This window comes from Pan troglodytes, chromosome X (genome assembly GCF_028858775.2).
Source record: "Pan troglodytes isolate AG18354 chromosome X, NHGRI_mPanTro3-v2.0_pri, whole genome shotgun sequence".
Classification (NCBI taxonomy): Eukaryota; Metazoa; Chordata; class Mammalia; order Primates; family Hominidae; genus Pan; species Pan troglodytes.
The window spans coordinates 98,297,286-98,320,206 of record NC_072421.2 but is presented as its reverse complement, the minus strand read 5'-3'; the positions used below and the strand labels follow the sequence as shown (position 1 = coordinate 98,320,206).

At 40.9% G+C, this 22,921-nt stretch overlaps 1 protein-coding gene across 8 annotated transcripts in view; it reads left to right on the top strand.

The window, feature by feature from the left end:
- Positions 1-260: 260 nt before the first annotated feature.
- Positions 261-22,921, top strand: part of SYTL4 (synaptotagmin like 4) — a 55,880-nt gene continuing 33,219 nt past the window's right edge. For 3 of the 8 annotated variants that reach the window (XM_016943307.4, XM_054676694.2, XM_054676693.2), the window contains exons 1-2: positions 292-409; positions 907-994. The gene's annotated coding sequence lies outside the window, so the exon portion shown is untranslated. Of the gene's footprint in view, positions 410-906; positions 995-22,921 lie in introns of all 8 variants that reach the window. The other 5 variants (XM_016943305.4, XM_024353231.3, XM_054676692.2 and 2 more) reach the window with 3 other exon arrangements.

Below are 22,921 nucleotides of genomic sequence, written 5' to 3'. Positions count from 1 at the left end.
TTGACTCAGCTGAACGAAAGAGACAGGTGATTTCACCGTTTAAGAGAGTGACCAACAGATGGAAGTAAGTGGGTGAGGAGGCACGTCTAGTGTTAGACCCCTATCCTCAGTCCCCAGGCTCCCATTCCTAAGCTGGAAGGACATTCCTCTTGTGTCTCAAGGCTTTGGGTCCCAGAGCTCCCTTTCGGGCTGAGTGGCCCCCTGCTAAGGAGCCCGGGGCGCTGTGCGGCCCCTTTAAGAGTCCAGCTCCTCCCCGCTCCAGGGAAAGTTGCAGCTTTTTCCGCCTCCCGGGAGCGTGAGAAGGGCCGGCTGCCGGAGCTGGGTTGCGATCTTCCCGGAGCCGGAGACCCTCCCTCGAAACCGGCACTGGGACTTCTTGATCTCTGGAGGCACCTGTTGCAAGTGACAGGTAGGTCAACAGCCAGCGGCCGGCCCCTCGCCCTCGGTCCGGTGCTCCTTCTGGACCCCCAGCTCCTTTTCGCTGCTGAAGCGCCCCCACCCCCATCTCGGGGTCGTGCGTCTTCCCTACCCGCTCTCTGGTCCCCCAATTTTTCCTTCTCCCTAGCTGACCGCGTCTCCCCTCTCCCCGTCCGCCTCTCCCGACCGCACCCCCAGGCTTGGACTCCCGTCTGCTTGGGCGGTCCCTCCCGGCCACTTTTCTTTCTCCAGGGCTTCTTCTGGCCCCTTCCCTGACCCACCCAGCACTAATGCGGTCTGTGCCCCTCTGGGAGCCGCCTCCCCTCTCCTCTTCGGCTCCCCTCGCGGGGAGTGCCCGGGCTTTTCCCGCCAGCCCGAGCTGGTGCCCCTCCCGAGAGCTGGCCCTGGGGGCGGGGGCGGGGCCGAGCTCCTAGCGGGAACTGCGCCCTCCAAGGCGTCCAGTCACCTTTTCGTGGGTTCCTCTCACAGCGCTCGGCCGTCGAGCGGGGTCGCTAACCCGCACTCTCTTCGGACCTCCGACATCGCGGCTTCTCTGGCGTTGGCCAGTCAGCCACAGGTAAAGGCTGGAGGCTGGTTGGCTGGAGTCCTGCCTCAGTGGGCTCCCTCTGCGCTTGGGGCTGGGGACCTGGCTATGTGCTGTGGAGCTGCTTTATATTGCCGCTCTTCAAGCAGGCTGTGAGAGATCTGGTACTGGAGGAGGGTCCCCGAGATCTCAGAAGGGGCACAGAATGCTTCTGTCTCCTGTGTTGGTTTGTAATGGGGCAGAAAAAGGTGTTCCTCCAACCCTTAACACTGAATGAGGTGGGATTTGGGGTGGTGAAATCATTTGGTTAGAATTCTGGTGGCTTGAAAAGTCGTGACTTTCTAATCAAGCTTTTCTTCCCCCAGTACCCTGCTTCTTCAGGATTAGAGGACGTAAAATTCCAGAGTACTGTGCTTGGCAGGGTTGACCCTAGACCTTGTATATTTGTGGCAAAAATGAGTCTTCTGTACATCCTGGACCTCCTATATTTAACTGGCTTATTTTCTGCTCTTTAAGCTCCCCATCCCCACCTCTCATAAATCTATTAATATTGAGGTATTAATGACTTAAGACTTTTGTCGCTGTGGGAACAATGTTTAATGCAGAGACGTGGCCTTGATGAAGTTTTCTGCGTTTTTGGTTGTTTGGTTTTTAGCACCCTAGTAGAAAAGCACCACCAACTTGGCTTGTGAGGCCCTTTTTGGGCAGGGGATGAACATTTCTGGTAACACAATTTCAGGTGTCTCACTCTTGGTCAGAGCAGTGAAATGGAGCTGGAGGCCTGTTCTGGGGTAATTGATCTGTGAGTATATGTAGCATTCTGGCTCTCTGAGCTTGTTAGGTTCTGGTTGTTAGGCTCCATTGAGCCAGACACTGTGATAAGTTCTTTACATAAAAATGCAATCCTCACAATAACTCTATACAGTAGGTGCTACAGTTATAACCATATCATGATGAAAAAGAGACTGAGAAGTTAAGTGCCTTGCCCTCAAAATCTCGGAGGCAGAGCTTGTGTTCCTATCCTGTCACACCACCTCTGTTGTCTTAGATGTTGGGAACACTGAATAGCTCATGGATGAGGACTAAGTGATTAAAAAATTGTCTTCCAAGCCCAAGTATATGTTTTTCTCCTTGATTCCACCTTAGATGCACTGCCGAGACTATGGACTACTTACCTTACTGATGTCTTACCCACTTCATTTCCAACATGGGCCAGTTGCCACGTTACCACTATAAGTACACATCCCTGAGTGTACCTAGATGAATGAAATCTCCCGGGTTTTCAGCTCTGTGGTAATTGTCCTGAAGTTAGGGGAGGGTAACCCTGGATTCTAGGGATGTGTGCCTGACTCAACTTCTTCCTCTCCTGCTGGCTAGGGGAGAAATGAGGGAGTGGTAAGTGATATGGATTTCCTGACAGCCATACCAGAGAGCCTGAGGGTGATCGTGTGCTAGTTTTGTCATGGGATGGATGGAGTACCATAGACAAGGATAGGAAGAAAATGTCCTCCCTATTCCCATCTCTGGGACTTTGCTCAAACTGTTCCTTTTTTTCTTCCTAAAAAGCTAACTTTCCTCCCTCATTCCCCCTCCCCTGACATTAATTCCTATCCATCCCTCAAGATTGAGTTCTAAAGTCACCTCCTTTGGAACGGCCTTACTGAACACATACTTCTTCCCCCAAGCAGAATTGCCGGTTATCCTGTGTCCTAAAGCACTTTGTTTACACCTCAGTAAAGCCCTTAACACTGCTTAGTTGTTTTTCCACCTGGAAGGCTGTAAGTTCTCTAAGGGCAAGGTCTGGATCTCGGAGCTCCCTTTGTCTTAAATATAAGATGTTGGCAAATATTTGTGCCGGTAACCGGACATACCATGCCATTCCTTCAAGGGGCTGAGGTGTAGTGATGGTGGGGTTGAGGTACAGAAGACACCTTCCTGAGGCACTTGAAATACCACAGCTAGGAATTTGCCCTGACCACCCTATTTAAACGTGTAATCCCTTCCCTGAACATTCCATATGCCCTTTCCCTACCTTATTACATTGTTCTTGCTTATTGTCTGCCCTCCCACTCCCTCACCCACCATTACATAAACACCCTGTGGGCAGGGATTGCTGTCTGTTGTATTCACCAGTAGACTCTTGGACCCAGAACAGTCCTTGGTACATCATAGGTGAATACTAATATTTGTTAATGAATTAATGGCATTGCCATTCTAGGAATTTGGCACTCTTGGAGTTAGGCACTCCTGGACCTGAAACTAAGCCTACCCAGTTTGTCGCCCTACAGGTGTAAGTTTGCCCCAGGCCCAAAACTCAGCTTTACTTCTGCTGATTTTTGCTTTGAGATTGCATTCCTGATGCCAACTTTGACCTAGTTGGAAGTACTTCCTCTCTCTTACTTTTTTTTTTTTTTTTTGAGGCAGAGTTTCGCTGTGTCGCCCAGGCTGGAGTACAGTGGCGCGATCTCGGCTCACTGCAAGCTCTGCCTCCTGGGTTCATGCTATTCTCCTGCCTCAGCCTCCCGAGTAGCTGGAACTACAGGCGCCCGCCACCACGCCCGGCTAATTTTTTGTGTTTTTAGTAGAGATGGGATTTCACCGTGTTAGCCAGGATGGTCTCGATCTTCTGACCTCGTGATCTGCCCTCCTCGGCCTCCCAAAGTGCTGGGATTACAGGCGTGAGCCACCGCGCCTGGCCTCTCTATTTTTTAAAAGTATGAGTCTCTGGGTGGAAATCTCTAAAGTTTAAAAGTGGAAATGTAAAAATGTTGTGCTTCTTGTTGGTAGGAAGGGGGACTGCACTGGGAGGAAGGGGTGTGGATTGTCAGATGTCTTGAGGCCTTTCAGGCTTCTCGCAAGATCAGTAAGAGGCTGGAGAAAGTTACTGTGCAATGGGGAAGTGAACAGCTCAAAAGAATAACGGATGGCACAAATTAGGCTTCTGGTTTCAAGTTACCCATAGCCTTTTAGGTATGAGGTGGTTATTGGATTATGGAACTTTATGGAAAAGCCGTAGCTGAGTGCTATTTGTGTTGTACTTAACTAGTTTTCTACCAGGATGACTGTGCAGTCTGGAGAAACCACTGTGTAACATAAAAGAAAAAAGTGTTATTCTGTTTAAAAGTGTTTTGAAATGTTCAGAAAGGAAGAGGCCAGAATCTCTTAGAAGACAGACTTGGAAGGAGTTGGGCCCTTCATAAGGTGGTAAATATGTGATTCTCATCATTTAATATATGTTAACTTATTTGAAACTCAAATTTGTACAAAAAACTGACCAGCTTCTTTTTCTACTAAATTTGTCTCCCCAGCCTTTGAACATTGCAGTGACCTGGGGTTCAGTCCCTGGACTTTTCTCCATCTAAAATCTTCACAGAGGCTCTCATCCAGCTGCATGGCTTTGAAGAACATCTGTCTAGACTGTCGTCACTCCCAAATTTATGTTTGTGACCCAGGCCTTTCTTCTAAGCCGCAGCCTCATATATCCAATGACCTATTTGACATCTCTGCTTGCCTATCAGATAGACCTCTCAAATGTAACGTGGCCAAAACGGCACTCCCGATTGCCCTTGTATTCCCACCCTCTTCCCTCAGCACTCCCTGTCTCAGTAAAATGTCACCATCATCCATTCAGTTGCTCAAACCAAGAACCTAAGATCACCCTTGATTCTTCTTTTTCTATCACTGCTCTCCACCCAATTTAATTCATGAGGGAGTCCTGCTGACCTGATCTTCAGACTGTATCATGTGTTCTGCCACACGTCTCCATCTCCTCTGCCTGTCACCCTAGTCCAAGCCACCACAAGTCTGCCACAAACATTCTTGCATAATGCTCAAGGATATATATATACACAAGTATTTTTGTGGGATAGCTTTCTAATAGGAGAATTGTTAGGTCAAAGGACATATACATTAAACAATTTAAATAGGCATCACCAGAGTGACATCTAAGAGGGTTTACCCTTTCACCATTGCGAGTGGTTTTCCTCCTGCCCTTGCTGAGGATGGATGACGCTTTTAATTTTTTCCAATCTGATAGGTGAAAAATAGTATCTAACTGATTTAACTTGGCATTTCTCTGATCACTAGTGTGGCTGAGCATCTTTTCATTTGTGCTAGCTATTTGTATTTTTCCAAGACTTGCTCCTTTATATCCTTTGCACATTTATCTTTTGGGTTATATATTTGATTTGTTTGTAAGAACACTATATTTATTAGTTATATTTACCCACTGCCTATTATATAGTGCAAGTTTTTTTCTCTCTAGTCTGTCATATGTCATAACTTTGTTCATGATGCGTACCCCTCTCGTAATCAGATAAAACCCACTATAAAACATTTAAAAAACACGTTCATTAGATTTGGCAATTAGGAGGCCAATGACAACATCAGTGCAGCAGGAGGAGAGAAGGCAGATCGTAGAGGGTTGGGCAGTGAGGACTGAGAAGGACTGATAAAAAATATGGTAGATACACATGGACATGGAGAGTGGGATGATAGACAATGGAGACTCAGAAGGGTGAGGGGTGGGAGAAGGGTAGATGATGAGAAATTTCTTAATGGGTACAATGTATGTTATTCAGGTTATAGATACCCTAAAGTCTCTGACTTAACCACTGCATATGTAACAAAATTGCATGTGTACCCCATAAATTTATATAATTAAAAACATGTAGTATATACATTGAAGAAGCTTGGCTATGATGGGAAAGAGAGAGTGTTCCTTATAGACAGTAAGGCACAGGGGATAAAAAGGCTGTTTTATTTAATTTTGTTTTACTTTAAATATAAGAGATAGATGAGCCCATTTATGTGCAGTTGGCATACAGCTTGATGATGCAAGGTCCCCGAGAAAGTCAGAGGGTGGGAGTGCCAGAGTGAAAGAGGAGAAAAGACTAGCTTTAGAGAAAAAGTGGTGGCTCTTCCATTGAAACAAGAGGATTCACCAATCCTCTTGGTAAAAACTATGGAGAAGGAAGGACCTGTGGAGGGACAGGATTTTGAGAGAGCCCCTCCGCCCCCAACAAGAGAGTGAAAGGTTGACCAGAGAGTAAAGAAGGCAAGAATGGTGAAGGGTTGGAATAGCATTTGAGAGAGACGAAAAGAGGAGTTCTTTAGGGGCATACCATCCAGGTTATGTATGTGTATTTCAAAATATCATGCTGTACACCATAAATAGGCACAATTTTTGTCAAGTATACCTCCATAAAACTGGAAAAAATTTTTAAAATGGCTTGGGTAACTTGAATTTGTCTCTGCCTCAAGTCGCAGAACCCTGTATCCATTCTGTCTGGCAGCACTCATCAGACCAGGAACAGAGTGTGGACAATCTAGTATGGGGAATTTTTTCCGGGTGGCCGTGACAGAAATAGGGAGAGGGCTGGAGATTGGATGGCCCTGGCAGAAGAATAGTTGAAATGATGGACCACTGTGGCTTTCATATTCATATCTGTGACTATCTAAACCTAACTTGACCTTGAGTAATTTTTAAGAAGTAGAAAATTTCCATGGCATCTACACTGCTTCTTGTTTGTAGCTCTATCAATTCAGGCATCAGAATACCATTAGTATCAGTGTCTTTAAACTCATCAGAAAGCATGATTTGATTTACTGAGGGCCTATGTTGTGCCATGCTCTGTGTTGATTTACTGAGGATTTACGTTGCACCAACTGAGAGCCTACAGTCAGGATCCTACAATGTAGATTTATCCATCTATCCATCCATCAACCCAGCTAGATGCTTGAGGTATGGCTGAGAAGAAGGTAGACAATGGCCATTTTTCTCCTGGAACTTATTTCGGCAGGGGAAGTGTATATTAAATATTGTATCACATAATTTTTTAATTACAATTGTGATAAGTTCTGTGAAGTTCAGTTTTCTTAGAAATCAGATTGTCACATTGCTTTTTAACAGGCCTTACTAATTTACATTTGCCAACAAAATATGAGAATATCTCTTAAATCCTTTTTAAAAACTGAAAATTGTCTTTCTGAAATTTTGCTGAATTAATAAGCAAACATAAAAAAAATCTTTATTGCCAGTAAGAGTGAAACTTTTTCTTTTTGATGTGTATTGGCCATGTTATTTTTCCCCTTTAAGAATTATCTATTCACGCTCTCTGTCTATTGGATACTTACCTCTTCTTGTTTTTAATAGATCTCTCATTCCATGTTTGAAACCATTAGCTACACTTCTCTCCTTTCTCTCTTAGCCCTGGTGACCTTAAAATATTTTCCCCTAGTCTCTACGGCCATTCCCTTTTGATCTCCTGTGAAATTTTTTTCTTACCTAGAAGTGTTGCTGTGCTTAGGGATGGGACTACATTTTTATTACTTGACTCAATAAAAGGTAACATATAAATCTTCTGTTCCTGCTTATCCCACTCTCCAGAGGTAACAATGTTAAGATTGTATTTCTTTCTAGACATTTTTCCATTCATCCATGATCCAATCTAAAATGTAAACAAATAAAAATGGAATCATAATATATATGATTTGCAATTTTTTTATTTAATATGCTTTCAGTGTCAGTATATATAGAACTACAGTACCTTCTTCTTTTTAACAAAGGCACAATATTCCCTAATATGTGTGTACCATAACTAGTCAGTTTCCTTTGATGGATGTTTATGTTCTTTAATTTTTGTTTTTTGCTGTTTCAAATATTGAGCATCCTCAGAATATATATTTGTGAATTTACTTGAATATCAGCAGAATAAGCTTCTCAAAATGAAATGGCTATGTTAAAAATATGGTCAGTGGTACTAAAGATCCAGAGAAATCTAGGAAGACCAAGAACTGTCTATTGGATTTAGGAAGTTCTTGGTGACCTTAGAGCAATTTCAGAGAACTGTGAGGCAGAAAGCTAAACTATGGTGGGTTGAGAAATGATTGGGGAGATGAGGAAGTGAAGGCAGTGATTATGTACAATTCCTTAGAGAAATCTTTCTGGCTTTGAAGAGCAGAGAAAGGGTAGTAGCAAGGAAGGAGTTGAGATTGAGGACCTGTTATTTATTTATTTAGGAAGGACTTGAGTTTCTTTAAAGGCTGGTGGGAAGGAGGGACTAATTAATAGAGCAAAATCCTTGGAAGGCAAAGTCCTTATGCCAGATGGGAGGGGATCCAGATTGAGGTAGAGGATTATCCTCAATAGGCATAGATGAAAGTAGGTTCATAGATTTGGCGGCAGGAACTTGTCTGATGGTATTTCTATTTCTCTATGATATAATACTTAAGGCCAACCTCTTAGAGCAGGGGTTAAGATGGGACAAGGTTTGAATTAGATATTTGTGGTATTTGAAGAAGGTTTGAAATAGTTATTGTGGAGAACAGGAGAGCAGCCTAGGGAAGCATAGTTGCAGTGCCAGGCAGGGTTAAGATGAGCTTGGTGACCAAGAATTCATATGGATAATAATCTACCAGAGTGTGATTTTTTTTTCTCCAGTAGATCTCAGGAGTCCTTGTGCATGCATAAAGTATAACAGTTGGGCTTAGAAGAGCTATGGTTTTTTAAATCAGATATTTGCAGTGAAATTATGCATTATTGAGGATATTGACAAGAGTGCAGTTGAAACAATAGAATTGGCTGGGTGCGGTGGCTCACACCAGTAATCCCAGCACTTTGGGAGGCTGAGGCGGGTGGATCACCTGAGGTTAGGAGCTCGAGACCAGTCTGGCCAACATGGTGAAACCCCATCTCTACTAAAAATACAAAAATTAGCTGGGCATGGTGGCGCACACCTGTAATCCCAGCTACTTGGGAGGCTGAGGCAGGAGAATCGCTTGAATCCAGGAGGCAGTGGTTGCAGTGAGCCAAGATCATGCCACTGCACTCCAGCCAGAGCAACAGAGAAAAAGTCTCAGAAAAAAAAAAGAGAAAGAAACAATAAAATTTAAATGTTATTGGGAAGGAAGTAAAGATGGGAAGGAGCTGAGGAGGTGAAAGCAGAAGGGTCTATGGAAGACTGCCCCCATCCAAGAAATCTGAGAATAGGAATGGGGCTAGTTGGGGGGCTCATTGGCTGAATAGGCTAGAAGCACAGCAGGTTGTGGTCAGAGAGGGGGTGTTGAATCAGTGATATCAAAGGTGGAGAAGTCCTAGATGATAAGCTCTTGGGTGTGGCTGAATATGATATATGGTATTCTTGATGCCAGCTCATTCATTCAACAAATATTTATTTTGTGCATATTATGATCCAGGCAGTGCTCTAGGCACCAAAGGTACAGAAATGAACAAAACAAAGTCCCTTCTGTCATACAGCTTACAATCTAGTGGGGGAGATTATTTTTATAAACTAAAAGAACATCCTTATTGATGTGCTGATTCCTGTATGTGTAGCTTTATTTGTAACTAATGATAATACCAGGATCAAATATTTACATATATGGGGGCTAAGAAGGTCCATCTAGGCATTTTGAGTATCTTGCTTTATCTCAAGTTATACTAACTGAATTATGAAAACTCATATCTCTTTTCCCCTTAGAACTTTTTAAGGTATTTTTACTTACTATGTCAGTATTGAAAATAAACAAATATATACAAATCTAATTTGAACATTTCATTGGTTTTAATTTTTTATACTGTATTTTTAAAAAATATTAGGATATTGCTTCAAGCTGTAGACCAGATGTTGATAATGCATGTACTAATCTTGCTCTAGGGATTTGATGTAATGTGTAAAGTAATTATGGTTAAGCAGTTTAGGAGGGAAAGAGGGCTTGTAATAAGTTAATATTTTATGTTTATTTTTATATTATTCTCCAATTTATTTTATTATTTATACCTACCTTTTAATGTACATATGGTCATGTATATATTTATTAATATTTTATTTGAAAGAAATAAGCATTTATTTGGCATCTTATAGGCCTCAAGTAACACTTTAAAATTACCTGCCACGTATGCAATTCAATTTAAATTCAACTACAGGTTATTTTTTATTGTTTTAAGGTTTCTGTGGCCATAGCCAGATCACAGCATCCCTAAAATTAAAAAGAAACCAAATGCATGAAATCACAGTTATGTGTGAGCATGGGCTGGATTAGTCATGAACCATGATGATTTCACATTTAAGGGGACTGTGTGGGTAATTTTTAGGTGACATGATCTGCAAGAAATAATCAGATGCCAGTTAGAGTTCAGTTTAGAAATCCCCACCATCTGTGATCCCAGCAGGAGAAGAGGGTCTTCCCTGCGGGGGTGCTGCATTATCAAAGCTTGTTGACTAAGGAAAGATAATAGTGTTCTGGGTGGGAGGTGATGAGGCTTATTGAAAAATAACAATGTGTCAGCTCTCACTGGACTTAAAAATGTTTTATACATATAAATGACCTAGATTTTAAAACAGTCCATTCTTTTAGTTGGGGATTTTAGATTTTTTAAAAATCTAAAAAATGGGGCTGTCAAGGAAGGGGCTTTTGGCAGAGAAGAGGGTAAACTGGCCATCCTGCACCCATCAGCCTTATGAGGCTCTTGTGTCTGGCTCATGTTAGAGGAAGCTTCAAATGTAGATTTTGAAAGCTGGAGAGCTAAATGGGATTTGTTTTAATATATGTATTTTCCCTGTTGCCAAGTAGGGTGTTTGGACACATGGTCTTTATAATATTTTAGAGTTACTTCTATGTATCACATATATGGAAATCTGCCTTCTAGGATTGGTGGTGGGTTTAAGGCACCTTCTAGAGTTGCTGAGGAGCAGGGGACAAATGTGTGGAATCATGAAGGACCACATTTCCACATATCCAAAACAACCATTCTGCAGGAGAAATGAATATATAGTATTAAGATATCTGACTTCCTTCTGGGACTTGTTTTAGAGTTGTATATATTATTTTAAGTGGGAATTTCTAGAAACCATTTATGAACAGAATTTGTTGGTATTGAAAGGTAGCTATGTGGATTCCATCTGGAGGAAATTGTCCCCACATATGATTCTAAGAGCTAACAAAAGAGGCATTTTAGTTACTACCACTGCCTTCTTCCACCCTGCTGCCCACCCCCACCCCCACCCCCTGCCCCACCATTATGCACCTGCCATCTTTTAGGATGGATGTCCTGGATGAGGGGAATGAGTTATTTTCTTGCGTATAATGTTGCTTTGAGCTAGAGTTGCTCTGGCCTGTTACACATATTGCAGGAGGAGGTCAGGGGTCTGGGAAAGTAAGCCAGACTGAGGGCCTCTCAAACATTGTGTTTGTTATTAGCTGAAGACTTTTAGAAACCCCACCTCAAGTTCCTGAGTTGATGTTCCCTTTTCCAAAAATCACCATATAGAGCAATATTGCCAGAATATGAAGAGACAGTATAATGTAATGTAACGGTTAAGAGCTTGGACTCTGGAACCAGACGGCCTGGGTCCAAAAACCAGACTGTCACAGGGCATGTGACCTTGAGCAAGTTATTTGCTCAATCTGTGCCTCACTTTCCTCATTTGTAAAGTGGACATAATAATTTAGTACCTACCTCATAGTGTGATTGTGAGGACTAAATAAAGTGCTTAGAAGAGTGCATGGTATATAATAAACATTATAGAAGTGTTAACTATCATTGTCATCATCTTCATCAGTTGGTGGATATCTTAAAAGGAGTGAAAACCGGCCAGGTGAGATGGCTAATGCCTGTAATCCCAGCACGTTGGGAGGCCGAGATGGGCAGATCACGAGGTCAGGCATTTGAGACCAGCCTGGCCAACATGGTGAAACCCTGTCTCTACTAAAAATACAAAAATTAGCCGGGTGTGATGGCACACGCCTGTAATCCCAGCTACTGGGAGGCTGAGGCAGGAGAATCCCTTGAACCCAGGAGGCGGAGGTTGAGGTGAGCTGAGATGGCACTGCCTAACTCCAGCCTGGGCAACAGAGTGAGACTCCATCTCACAAAAAAAAAAAAAAAAAAAAGGAGTGAAAAGCACAAAATGCCTCAGCACATGCAAACTCTACTTTTGTAGAATCTATTTTGAAAAGGATCGTAGGGAGCCAAAACCTTACTGCAAAATCAGAATTTTGTAAAATTAAGAGCTAGTTGTAAATTTCTCATTGTTAGGGAAAAATACAGCTTTGCTCCCATACAACTTTTGAGAATGGACTTGTGAAGGCAGGCCCTAGGGGATTTTATGTGAGGCATAGATGTGCTCCATGGATGGACAGGTGAGGGTCTAGACCCCAGCTGACTCCTAGGAAGCCTCAGTTGCCCTTTGGTTTTGGAGCCTTGATACTGACTCTACCAGTTTGTCTCCACTCCTATTTTTCTTCTTTTTGATCCTATTTTTAAAATTTATGATATTTTTTGATGTTTTATGAGTCTTTGTAAGTCACTTTAAATCCTGTCTGGAACAGTGTATAAATAAATATCCTTTAAACTGATCATATCTAATTACTAACATTTGCTTCATATTTATGCTTGTCAGCCTCCCTCCATGCAGAGAGGTACGGTGACCTTCCATCTAGGCAAGAATACTGATTAGATTTCTCAAATTTCATAGAAAGATGTCAAAACTGCCATATGCTCATATATTTTCCAAAGCATATGGTTAATAATAATTAAAACTAAACAGCTACCAATATTGGGTGCTTACTCTAGGCCAGGCACTATGCTATGCCTTTTACTCATGATGCATGCTTGAATCCTCAAAGCCATAGGCAGGAGCTCTTATTATTAATCCTCATTTTTACAAATGGGGAAACAGACTCAAGGAGGTTAAATAACTTGCCCAAAGTTAATTCAGGGAAAAAGCAAAGCTGTGATTTTAACCCAGGCAGCTCAGATCCAGTGCTTTTAAGCACAATTCTATGCTATACTGTCCTTAATTAGAAATCTAGCACATCAGAACTCCCAGTCCTAGTATAAGAGGCCGTACTTGTGTTACAGAACATTCACAGGTCCTGCAGATTTTCTCTCCGTGTTATGTCTTTAATATGCCCCTTTCCATCTCTAGTGCCACTGCCCTCTACTCTTGGCTCTTGTTATCTTTCCCCTGGATTTATGCCACAGCCTCCTCAAATCCATAGTCTGCAAAATTGTCAGTGTGCCCTAAAAAGTCCTTGCTTTACCTAAAACTCTTCAATGATTTCTGTTGTCAAAGGCTAATTAGCTGTGTTTTTGCGCGTAGCATATGGAGCACCCGCCAGCCACACATGATGTGATTCCCCACCTGCCTCTTCCGCATTCTCCCTTACAATTTAAACCAACCAGCATCATTGTACTACTTGCTCATACCACGTTGCTTTATGCCTCCATGCTTTTGTAAGTGCTACGCACTTTGCCTGGAAAGCCCTCGTTCTCCTGCTTATCCAGCTGAAACACATTAATTTACAATCAGTTCATGTGCTACTGCTGGATATTCTCTTTCTAGTTCCCTTTCCCCAAGCTGAATTATGTGCCCTCCCTTGGTATTCTTATAATATCTCATGCATATATTTCTTTGGTTACCATGTTTTTTTTTTAGGATTATTTAAGTGTCTCTGTTACTAAACTGTGAAATCTGTGGGCATGGACTAGCTCTGTTCTTTTCTTCTTAGCCAGCTAGTGTACCGCTTAGCACATAGTTGGCCCTCCTAACTAGTGAGCATTCTGTAACAGTGCAGAATACAGAGCTCTAGGACAGGGAAAGAAGTAGGATTTGGAAGGCCTGAAACCGTGCACACATTCAAAGATAATTACCAGGACAGCAGAAGGAGCTCTTGCAGAAAAATCTTTGGGGCCAGGTAATTTACATTATTTAACCCAAGAGCCAGAAAGGATGTGGGGAGATGGGAGCTGGGGTCTGAATCCAAAGGGAACTTTGAAACTTCTAAGAAGCCAGACTTAGCAGCTTTATAAATTGAAACTTCCTTGAATTTGTCTGAGTAGCCTGGAATAGGTATCTAAGACAGATACATTTTAATAAGAATATTTATAGTTTTCTAGGAGAGACATCACCCTAAAATTGAAAGGGGCAGTTGATACAATAACCAACACAATATCCCAAAGCAATTATTTTATTGACTGTAAGCAATGTCGTATGCTCATGCAAATGTTACCAGTAAGATGTTATCCATTGGTATTTTTGTGCATAGGTGGCTGGATCCAGACAAGGGGATTTTAGGAAGCCCTGCATCCCTGGAAGCTTTCTTTTCTACTTGAGTTTTTTTCTTTTTTCTTTTTTTTTTTTTTTAAAGTTTTGCAGACCACCATATACTCTGGATTTGGTTTCATTTTTCCGTGCTCTAAAATCAACTTTTTTTTTTTTTTTTTTTTTTGAGATGGAGTTTTGCTCTTGTTGCCCAGGCTGGAGTGCAGTGGTGTGATCTCAGCTCACCGCAACCTCTGCCTCTCAGGTTCACGTGATTCTTCTGCCTCAGCCTTCCCGAGTAGCTGGGATTACAGGCATGCACCACCATGCCAGGGTAATTTTGTATTTTTAGTAGAGATGGAGTTTCTCCATGTTGGTCAGGCTGGTCTTGAACTTCCAACCTCAGGTGATCCGCCCGCCTCGGCCTCCCAAAGTGCTGAGATTACAGACGTGAGCCACCGCTCCCGGCCAAATCAACTCTTTTACCTTTAGATTATCAAATAACTAGTCCCCCGCCCATCGGTACTAGATTTTGCTACCTTTTAGGGCTATGCTTCACCCATGTTCTGGAAACCCACACAAATAATAGGTATTAGTTTTGACAGTACTTTAGCTTGATCTGCTTTAGATGCTGTCATTGCCTTTGTCACAATTAGTTAATAGAGTCCACTTTTTTTTTTTTTTGTTTGTTTGAGAGAGAGAGAGAAAGGGTCTTATTCTGTCACCCAGGCTGGAGTGCAGTGGCCCGATCTTGGCTCACTGCAGCCTTGACCTCCCGGGCTCAGGTGATCCTCCCACCTCAGCCTTCCAAGTAGCTGGGATTACAGGCACATACCACCACACCTGGCTAATTTGTGTGTGTGTGTGTGTCTGTGTGTGTGTGTAGAGATGGGTTTCACCGTGTAGTCCAGGCTGGTCTCAAACTCCTGGGCTCAAGAGATCCTCCCACCTCGGCTTCACAAATTGCTAGGATTACAGGCATGAGCCACCTCACCTAGCCTAGAGTCCACTTTTGAATGTGTCTTATGACAGCAAAAATTCTTATTCATTATGCTGTACTACTTGCATAAGAGCAACTGCATTACAATCATCAGAATGATTTATTCTTTCCTAATTAACATACATCATATCTCTATGCAAGCAGAATCATGAAAATATATGGCAATTTGTAGAATAGTTTCCCTTAACCAGCCTTTAAGTAAAGGACTTCCTAGCTTTTTTGATTACTCACCTTTATCACCCCAAATTTTTATCACTCCTAAAATAAGTATTTATAAACTACATTATTTACCACTGTATTGGTCATATATTATAAAGCATGCACAGGCCAGGTGTGGTGTCTCATGCCTGTAATCCCAGCCCTTTGGGAGGCCGAGGCAGGAGGATCACTTGAGTCTAAGAGTTCGAGACCAGCCTGGGCAACATGGTGAAACCCCATCTCTACAAAAAATAAAAACAAAGTAGCCAGGTGTGGTGGCTTGTGCCTGCGATCCCAGCTACTGGGGAGGCTGAGGTGGGAGAATTGCTTGAGTCCAGGAGGTCAAGGCTACACTGAGCTACGATTGTGCCGCTGCACTCCAGCTTGGGTGACAGAGTGAGACTCTGTCTCAAAGAAAAAGCACAAAAATGGAAATAAAGAAGGATGAGAGATTAAATGAACTTTTAAAAAATAATTCTAATATTTATTAATGGTACAATAACCTTTGCTCTCATTTTGATGAGGCCAGTGACATTAAATGTGCTTCATTTAAACAAAATTTTGGTTTATGATACAGCTACTTGAACATCTGATTCTAACTTCTGTTTATTTTTATACTTGATTTTAATGACTGATGCCTCACAAAGTATATACATTTTAAAATAAAAGAAGTATATTGTTTGGATGCACTTACTAAATAATCATACTCATATTACAGTTCCAGGCACCAGTTATGCAAACATTTTATTGCTGTTCCTGAACCTGCTGTCTTTTACGTTTTTGACAAATTGAAAAGTTAAAACGTGAAACATCTTTTAGATAACAAAACTGTGTAGTAAGGGAAATATTTCAAACCTACTCTGTATTGTTTATTCTCTATTAAAAAAAACCTTGGCCAGGCACGGTGGCTCACGCCTGTAATCCCCACACTTTGGGAGGCCGAGGTGGGCAGATGACGAGGTCAGGAGATCGAGACCATCTTGGCTAACACGGTGAAACCCTGTCTCTACTAGAAATACAAAAAATTAGCCGGGTGTGGTGGCGGGTGCCTGTAGTCCCAGCTACTCGGGAGGCTGAGGCAGGAGAATGGCGTGAACCCAGGAGGCGGAGCTTGCAGTGAGCCAAGATCGTGCCACTGCACTCCAGCCTGGGCAACAGCAAGACTCCATCTCAAAAAAAAAAAAAAATCTTGACATAAAATATTTTAGTGTTTCAATTAATTTAAAGGCTCCTAGTGTCTTGTAGGTATTCTGGGATTGGAAAACATGATTACAAGAAGAAAGTTTAGTTACATTTAATATTAAAATGTTTAAAAACATTTTATTGAACTACAATAGACAAATTATATATAAAGTATACAATTTGACAAATTTTGACATCTGTATATATCCATGAAACTATCACCAGAATTAAGATATTGAACATCTATCACCTCCAAAAGTTTCCTTGTGCCATGTTGTAATCCTTCCTTCTTGTCCCTGTGTGCTATTACCCTCCTTACCCCCGTCAACTCCTGAAACCACTGATTCTGTTTTCTGACACTATGTATTTTCTAGAGTTTTATATAAATGAAATCATACAGTGTTTTTTTTTTGCCTGACTTATTTCAGTCAGCATAATTATTTTGAGATTCATTCATGTTGCTATGTGTATCAGTAGTTCATTCTTCTCTATTGCTAAGTAGTATTCCATTGCATGGGTATACTACAATTTGTTTATCCATTTACCTCTTAGTGGGCATTTGGGCTGTTTCCAGATTTGGGCTATTACCAATAATGCTGTTAACATTTCCATGCAAATCTGTGTAGGCATATGCTTTTTTTTTCCCCCCTTTTGAGGCAAAGTCTCACTCTGTTGCCCAGGCTGGAGTGCAGTGGTGCAATCTTGGCTCACTGCAACCTCCACCTCCCAGGTTCAAGCGATTCTCTCACCTCAGCCTCCCAAGTAACTGGGATTACAGGCATGCACCACCACACCCAGCTAAGTTTTGTTTTTGTTTTCTTTTGAGACGGAGTTTCCCTCTTGTTGCCCAGGCTGGAGTATAGTGGCACGATCTCGGCTCACTGCAAACACCACCTCCCTGGTTCAAGCTATTCTCCTGCCTCAGCCTCCCAAGTAGCTGGGATTACAGGTGCCTGCCACCACACCTGGGTAATTTTTTGTATTTTTAGTAGAGACCGGGTTTCACCATGTTGATCGGCTGGCTTCAAATTCCTGACCTCAAGCGATCCGCCCACCTTGGCCTCCCAAAGTGCTGGGATTATGGGTGTGAGCCACCACGTCTGGCCTACGTATGCTTTTGCTTTTCTTGGATGAATACCAAAAGTGGAAAGCCTGGGTCATATGGGAGATAGATGTTTAACTTTTTAAGAAACTGCTAAGCTGTTTTCCAATATGGCTATACCATTTCACATTCCCACTGTAGTGTATGAGAGTTCCAGTTGCTTCAAATGCCGGCCAACATTTGGTGCATTTTAAATTTTGGTCATTCTAATAAGTATGTAGTGATATCTCATTGTGGTTTTAGTTTGCATTTCCCTAATGATTAATGATGTTGATCATGTTTTCATGTGTTTATTTGCTATTTGTATATCTTCTTTGGTGATATGTTTATTCATATCTTTTGTCTATTCATATCATTGTCTATTTTTTAAATTTGTGTTTTTAAAAATATTGTAGAGTTCTGAGAGTTCTTTATATATGCTGGATATAAGTCCTTATCAGATATACTAGTTGCAAATATTTTCTTCCAGTATACTGCTTATCTTTTTATTTTCTAATAAAGTTCTTACAAAGCAGAGGTTTTAAATTTTGATGAAGCCTAATTTATCAAGTTCTGGATCACGTTTTACGTGTCATGTCAGAAATGCTTGCTTTTTTTGTTTCATATGGATATCTAGTTTTTTCAGCACTACTTGTTGAAAAGACTGCCATTTCTCCACTAAACTTCCCTTAACCTTTATTTAAAAAATCAAGTGACTATAAACATGAGGGCTTATTTCCATACTCTCTATTCTGTTCGTTTATTTGTCTGTCTTCCTGCCCAGTACCACATTGACTTGATTACTGTGGATTTATAGTGTCTCTTAAAATCAGGTTAAGTTTCCGCTTTGTTCTACCATATGTTTTGAACCCCACAATATATCGTTATTTTTCCTTTAAACAGTCGATTATATTTTAAAAGAGATTTAAATAATAAGAAAAAAGTATTTTTACCTACATTGTTACCATTGCATGTGCTCTGTATTCCTTTTTGTAAACCTATATTTCTGTGCAGTACCATTTTCTTTCTGCTTCAAGGACTTCCTTTAACACTTTTTATAGTGCAGGTCTGCTGGTGATTAATTCTTTCAACTTTTGCATGTCTGAAAAAGTATTTCACCTCTGTTTTTGAATGATATCTTGCTGGGTGTAGAATTCTATCTAGGCTGATGGTTGTTTTTTTTCTTTCAGTATTTTAGAGAGGTTGTTCTGTCTTTACACTTGCATTGATTCCAATGATAAATTTGCTTTTATCATTATCTTTGTTCATCTGTATATATATAATGTGTCCTTCCCCAAGACCCCAACCCCACCCCACCCCACCACTCTAGCTTCTTTTAAGATTTTCCCATTGTTTCTGGTTTTAAGCAATTTATGGTGTGCCACATGGTATATTTTTCTTTATGTTTCTGGTGCTTTATGTTCATAGAGCTTCTTGGATCTGTGAGTTTATAGTGTTCACCAAATTTGGGCCATTATTTTTGGTGACATCAATGACATGTGTAGAAGGTAGCTTGATGTTGTCCCATAGCTCATTAATTCCTTTTTCTTTTTTTCAGTTTTTTTCTGTGTTCCATTTTGAATAATTTCTATTGCTATGTCTTCAAGTTCTTAACTCTTTTCTACTGTAATGTCCAATTTGCTGTTAATCCCAATGAGTGTGTTTTTCATCTCAGACATTGTACCTTTTATCCATAGGTTTGATTTGAGTCTTTTTACATCTCCCATGTCCCCTGCCTAGCTTTTTGAACATATAGAGTGCAGTTATAATAACTGCTTTGATGACTTTGTTTACTAATTCTAACATTTGTGTCAGTTCTTGGTCTTTTTGATTGATTTTTCTCATTATTATGGATCATATTTTCTTGCTTTTTTGCATGCCTGTTAGTTTTTTACTGGGTACCAAATATTATGAATTTGACCTTGTTGAGTACTGCATATTTTTGTATTACTATAAGTATACTTGCTCTCTGTTCTGGGATGCCCTTAAATTACTTGGATACAGAGTGACCCTTTCAGGTTTTGCTGTTTAGATTTGTTAGGCAGGACCAGAGCAGTGCATAATCTGGGCTATTTCCCACTACTGAGGCAAGACCCTTCTGAGTCCTTCAGCTAGTGTCCCGTGAATCATGAGGTTTTCCAATTTGGCTGGCGGAAACAGGCACTATTCTTAGCCCTGTGTGAGTGACAGGCATTGTTCTTTTGAATCCTTTCAGGTAGTTCTTTCCCTGGCCTAGAGTAATTTCCTCACAGGCATACCATGGGCTAATCAGTCCTTTGCTAAACACTTGAGTGAAACCTTCTGCAGGCCTCTGAAGATCTCTTTCTCTTTCTGTGGAGCTCTCTCAGGTCCTCTGTCCTATGAACTCCAGCTACCTGGTTTTTTTCCCAGACTCTCAGCTCTGTCTCCAGAACTCAGGGAGTTCACTAGGCTCTACCTGGGTTCTTCCTTTCTGTACCATTATCTGGAAATTCTCTTAAGACAGTAAGCTGGGAAAATCAAAGGGCTCACCTTATGTGTTTTCCATCTCAGAAATCATAGTCCTTCATTGCCTGATGTTCAGTGATTTGAAAACCATTGTTTCATGTATTTGGTACATTTGTTGTTGTTGTTATTGTTTCAGGCAGGGTGGAAATTCATTCCACCTTGACATTTTATAATCTCCAATTATGACCAATTAAAATTTGTAGCCCAATTTAAATTCTCATCTTTCGAAAAAAGTGTAGACACCATCACATTTCTTGACGTAGCTAAATCAGTTCTGAATACCCATGTTCAAAAGTATACAGAATCTGGCATGCAGCAGTATAAATCTCACATCAGTATAAAACTCATTGATCAGTTTCTGTGTAAAACATAGTATCATTTTAACAAGAGCAGTTTAATTCAGGCTTCTTGGTTAAATGAATATATTTTGAAAGACTCTGGTTCACTTTTTCATGTTCAGTGAGGTATTGTCCATTGTCCTTAGCCTAAACAGCAAAATAATTTTATTACATCACTTTGGCAGGATATGATAATCCCATTAGAATGTATTTGCAAAACCATCATATAATTACTACTTATAACTTTAGAGAATAATTTAATATCAGTTCAGCCTTTTGGCCCTTGAGCATGGGTCAATTTTTAAGAAAATCTTCTGTCATCTATAAGGCTGTCAGCATGGTTCCTCACTTCAAAAACAGTGGCCTGTGATTAATGCATTAAAATTAATCACTATAAATTCATCCATGTACCCAAAAACTACTTGTACCCCAAAAGCTATTGAAATAAAAAAATTTAAATAACAATAACAATAGCCTGAAACTTTAACTGACGTCTAGACAGTTTAACTCACAATTCATCTGCATTCTTTAAAAGAAAATAAATGTCATTTTCTAAGACCTAGTTAAGTCCGAAAGCACAAATGAACATATACAAACTGACAAAAATAGGTAACACTTAGCATTCTTTGTGTTCTCATTACTTTAAGCACTTTACGTATTTTAAAAACTCATTTAATCTTTATAAAAACAAGCCCCAAAGGATAGGTACAATTTTTATCTTCATTTTGCAAGTGAGGAAATTGAGGTACTGAGAGGATTAGTAACTTACCCAAGGTCACACAGCTAGTAAATGTGGAAGTTGGGATTCAAGTTCAGGCAGTCTGGCTCAATTCCAAGCTTTTTGTTTGTTTGTTTTATGGACACAGAGTCTCACTCTGTCGCCCAGGCTGGAGTGCAGTTGCACCATCTTGGCTCACTGCAACTTCCGCCTCCCAGGTTCAAGCCATTCTCTGCCTCAGCGTCCTGAGTATCTGGGACTACAGGCGCAAGCCACCATGTCTGGCCCATTTTTTTTTTTTTTTTTGTATTTTTTGTAGAGACAGGGTTTCACCATGTTGGCCAGGCTGGCCTCGAACTCCTGGCCTCAAGTGATCCACCCGCCTTAGCCTCCCAAAATGCTGGGATTGCAGGTGTGAGCCACCCACCCGGCCCAGAGTCCAAGCTTTTAACCACAGCTCACACACTGCCTCAGGAAAACAAAAACATTTTTCTCTCAGCTCTATTACAGCTCTTCAATTTCCATGGGTTTAAGTTTAAACATGTAAACACAGATAGATTTCTGGGTAAAGACATTCACTAGACTTTTGTTGAACTCATACTGTGTGTCACACACTGTGCCAAGCTCCTGGGGCTATGATATCCAGATATAGTACCTACCTTCAAAGAGGTTACGTCTCGTAGATGTTTCTAGTTTAAGCATAAGTACCATATATTACCATCTTCACTTTTATGTGTGGCCTGCATGCAACACAGCAAAATCTGTTGTATTTGCTGTCCAGGGCAGGGACATTACTTGTGTCTTCCTAATTCACATCAGTTTTCATTTTGGGAACACCAATGATTACTTTTAATCTGAGTACTATTCTTACAAGGAATTCTATATTTTAGTCATCTTTTTAATATTCTAGTCTCATGCCCAAGGTCATATAGCTAAAAATAGCAGAGCTAGGATTTGAACCCAAGTCTGTCTTTCACCACTATTTTCATTATTCTATGCTTCCTGTCAAGTTTTGCCTAGCTTTTCATTTTTAAAATTGGTCTTTAGAATTTGAAATAATTTGAGATAGCTCCCCCATCCCCTTCTTGAAAACCAGTTGTGTTAGTGTTTATTTTCATTCATTGTTATTATTTCTCAATCATTAGGATTAGGATATAGACTGGATATATCTAGTTGGATATGGAATTCTACATATGTCCTTTAGATCAAGCTTATTGTGTTGTTCACCTTGTCTACATATTTACTAATTTTTCATCTGTTATACTATCAGTAATTGAGAGAGGTATGGTAACTTCCCATTTTTATGGTAGATTTAGTTTTTCCTTTGGTTTTGTAAGTATTTGCATTAACATATTATCCTCATTTTTTAGCAGTAAATATGTATAATTGCTAAGTAAGCCATCTTTTCTTTTTTTAATTTTTTTTATTATACTTTAAGTTCTGGGATACCAGAATGTGCAGGTTTATTACATAGGTATACACGTGCCATGGTGGTTTCCTGCACCCATCAACCCGTCATCTACATTAGGTATTTCTCCTAATGCTATCCCTCCCCTAGCCCCCCACCCCCAACAGGCCCCGGTGTATGATGTTCCCCTCCCTGTGTCCATGTGTTCTCATTGTTCAACTCCCGCTTATGAGAGAACATGCGGTGTTTGGTTTTCTGTTCTTGTGATAGTTTGCTGAGAATGATACAAATCACCTTTTCTAAAATATATTTTTATGGGCATGGGTCCCACAAGGATGCTATATTAAGATGCTTCATCTGAGTCTTGACACCTCAGGACTAACACAGAACAAGTTGTCCATCTGAGCTCAGATTCTGACACTCATGTTACCTGAGCCGTGGTCTTCTCAATAGATAATCTTGCCTTTTTGACTGTACACCTGGGACTGAATGTAATGAAGGG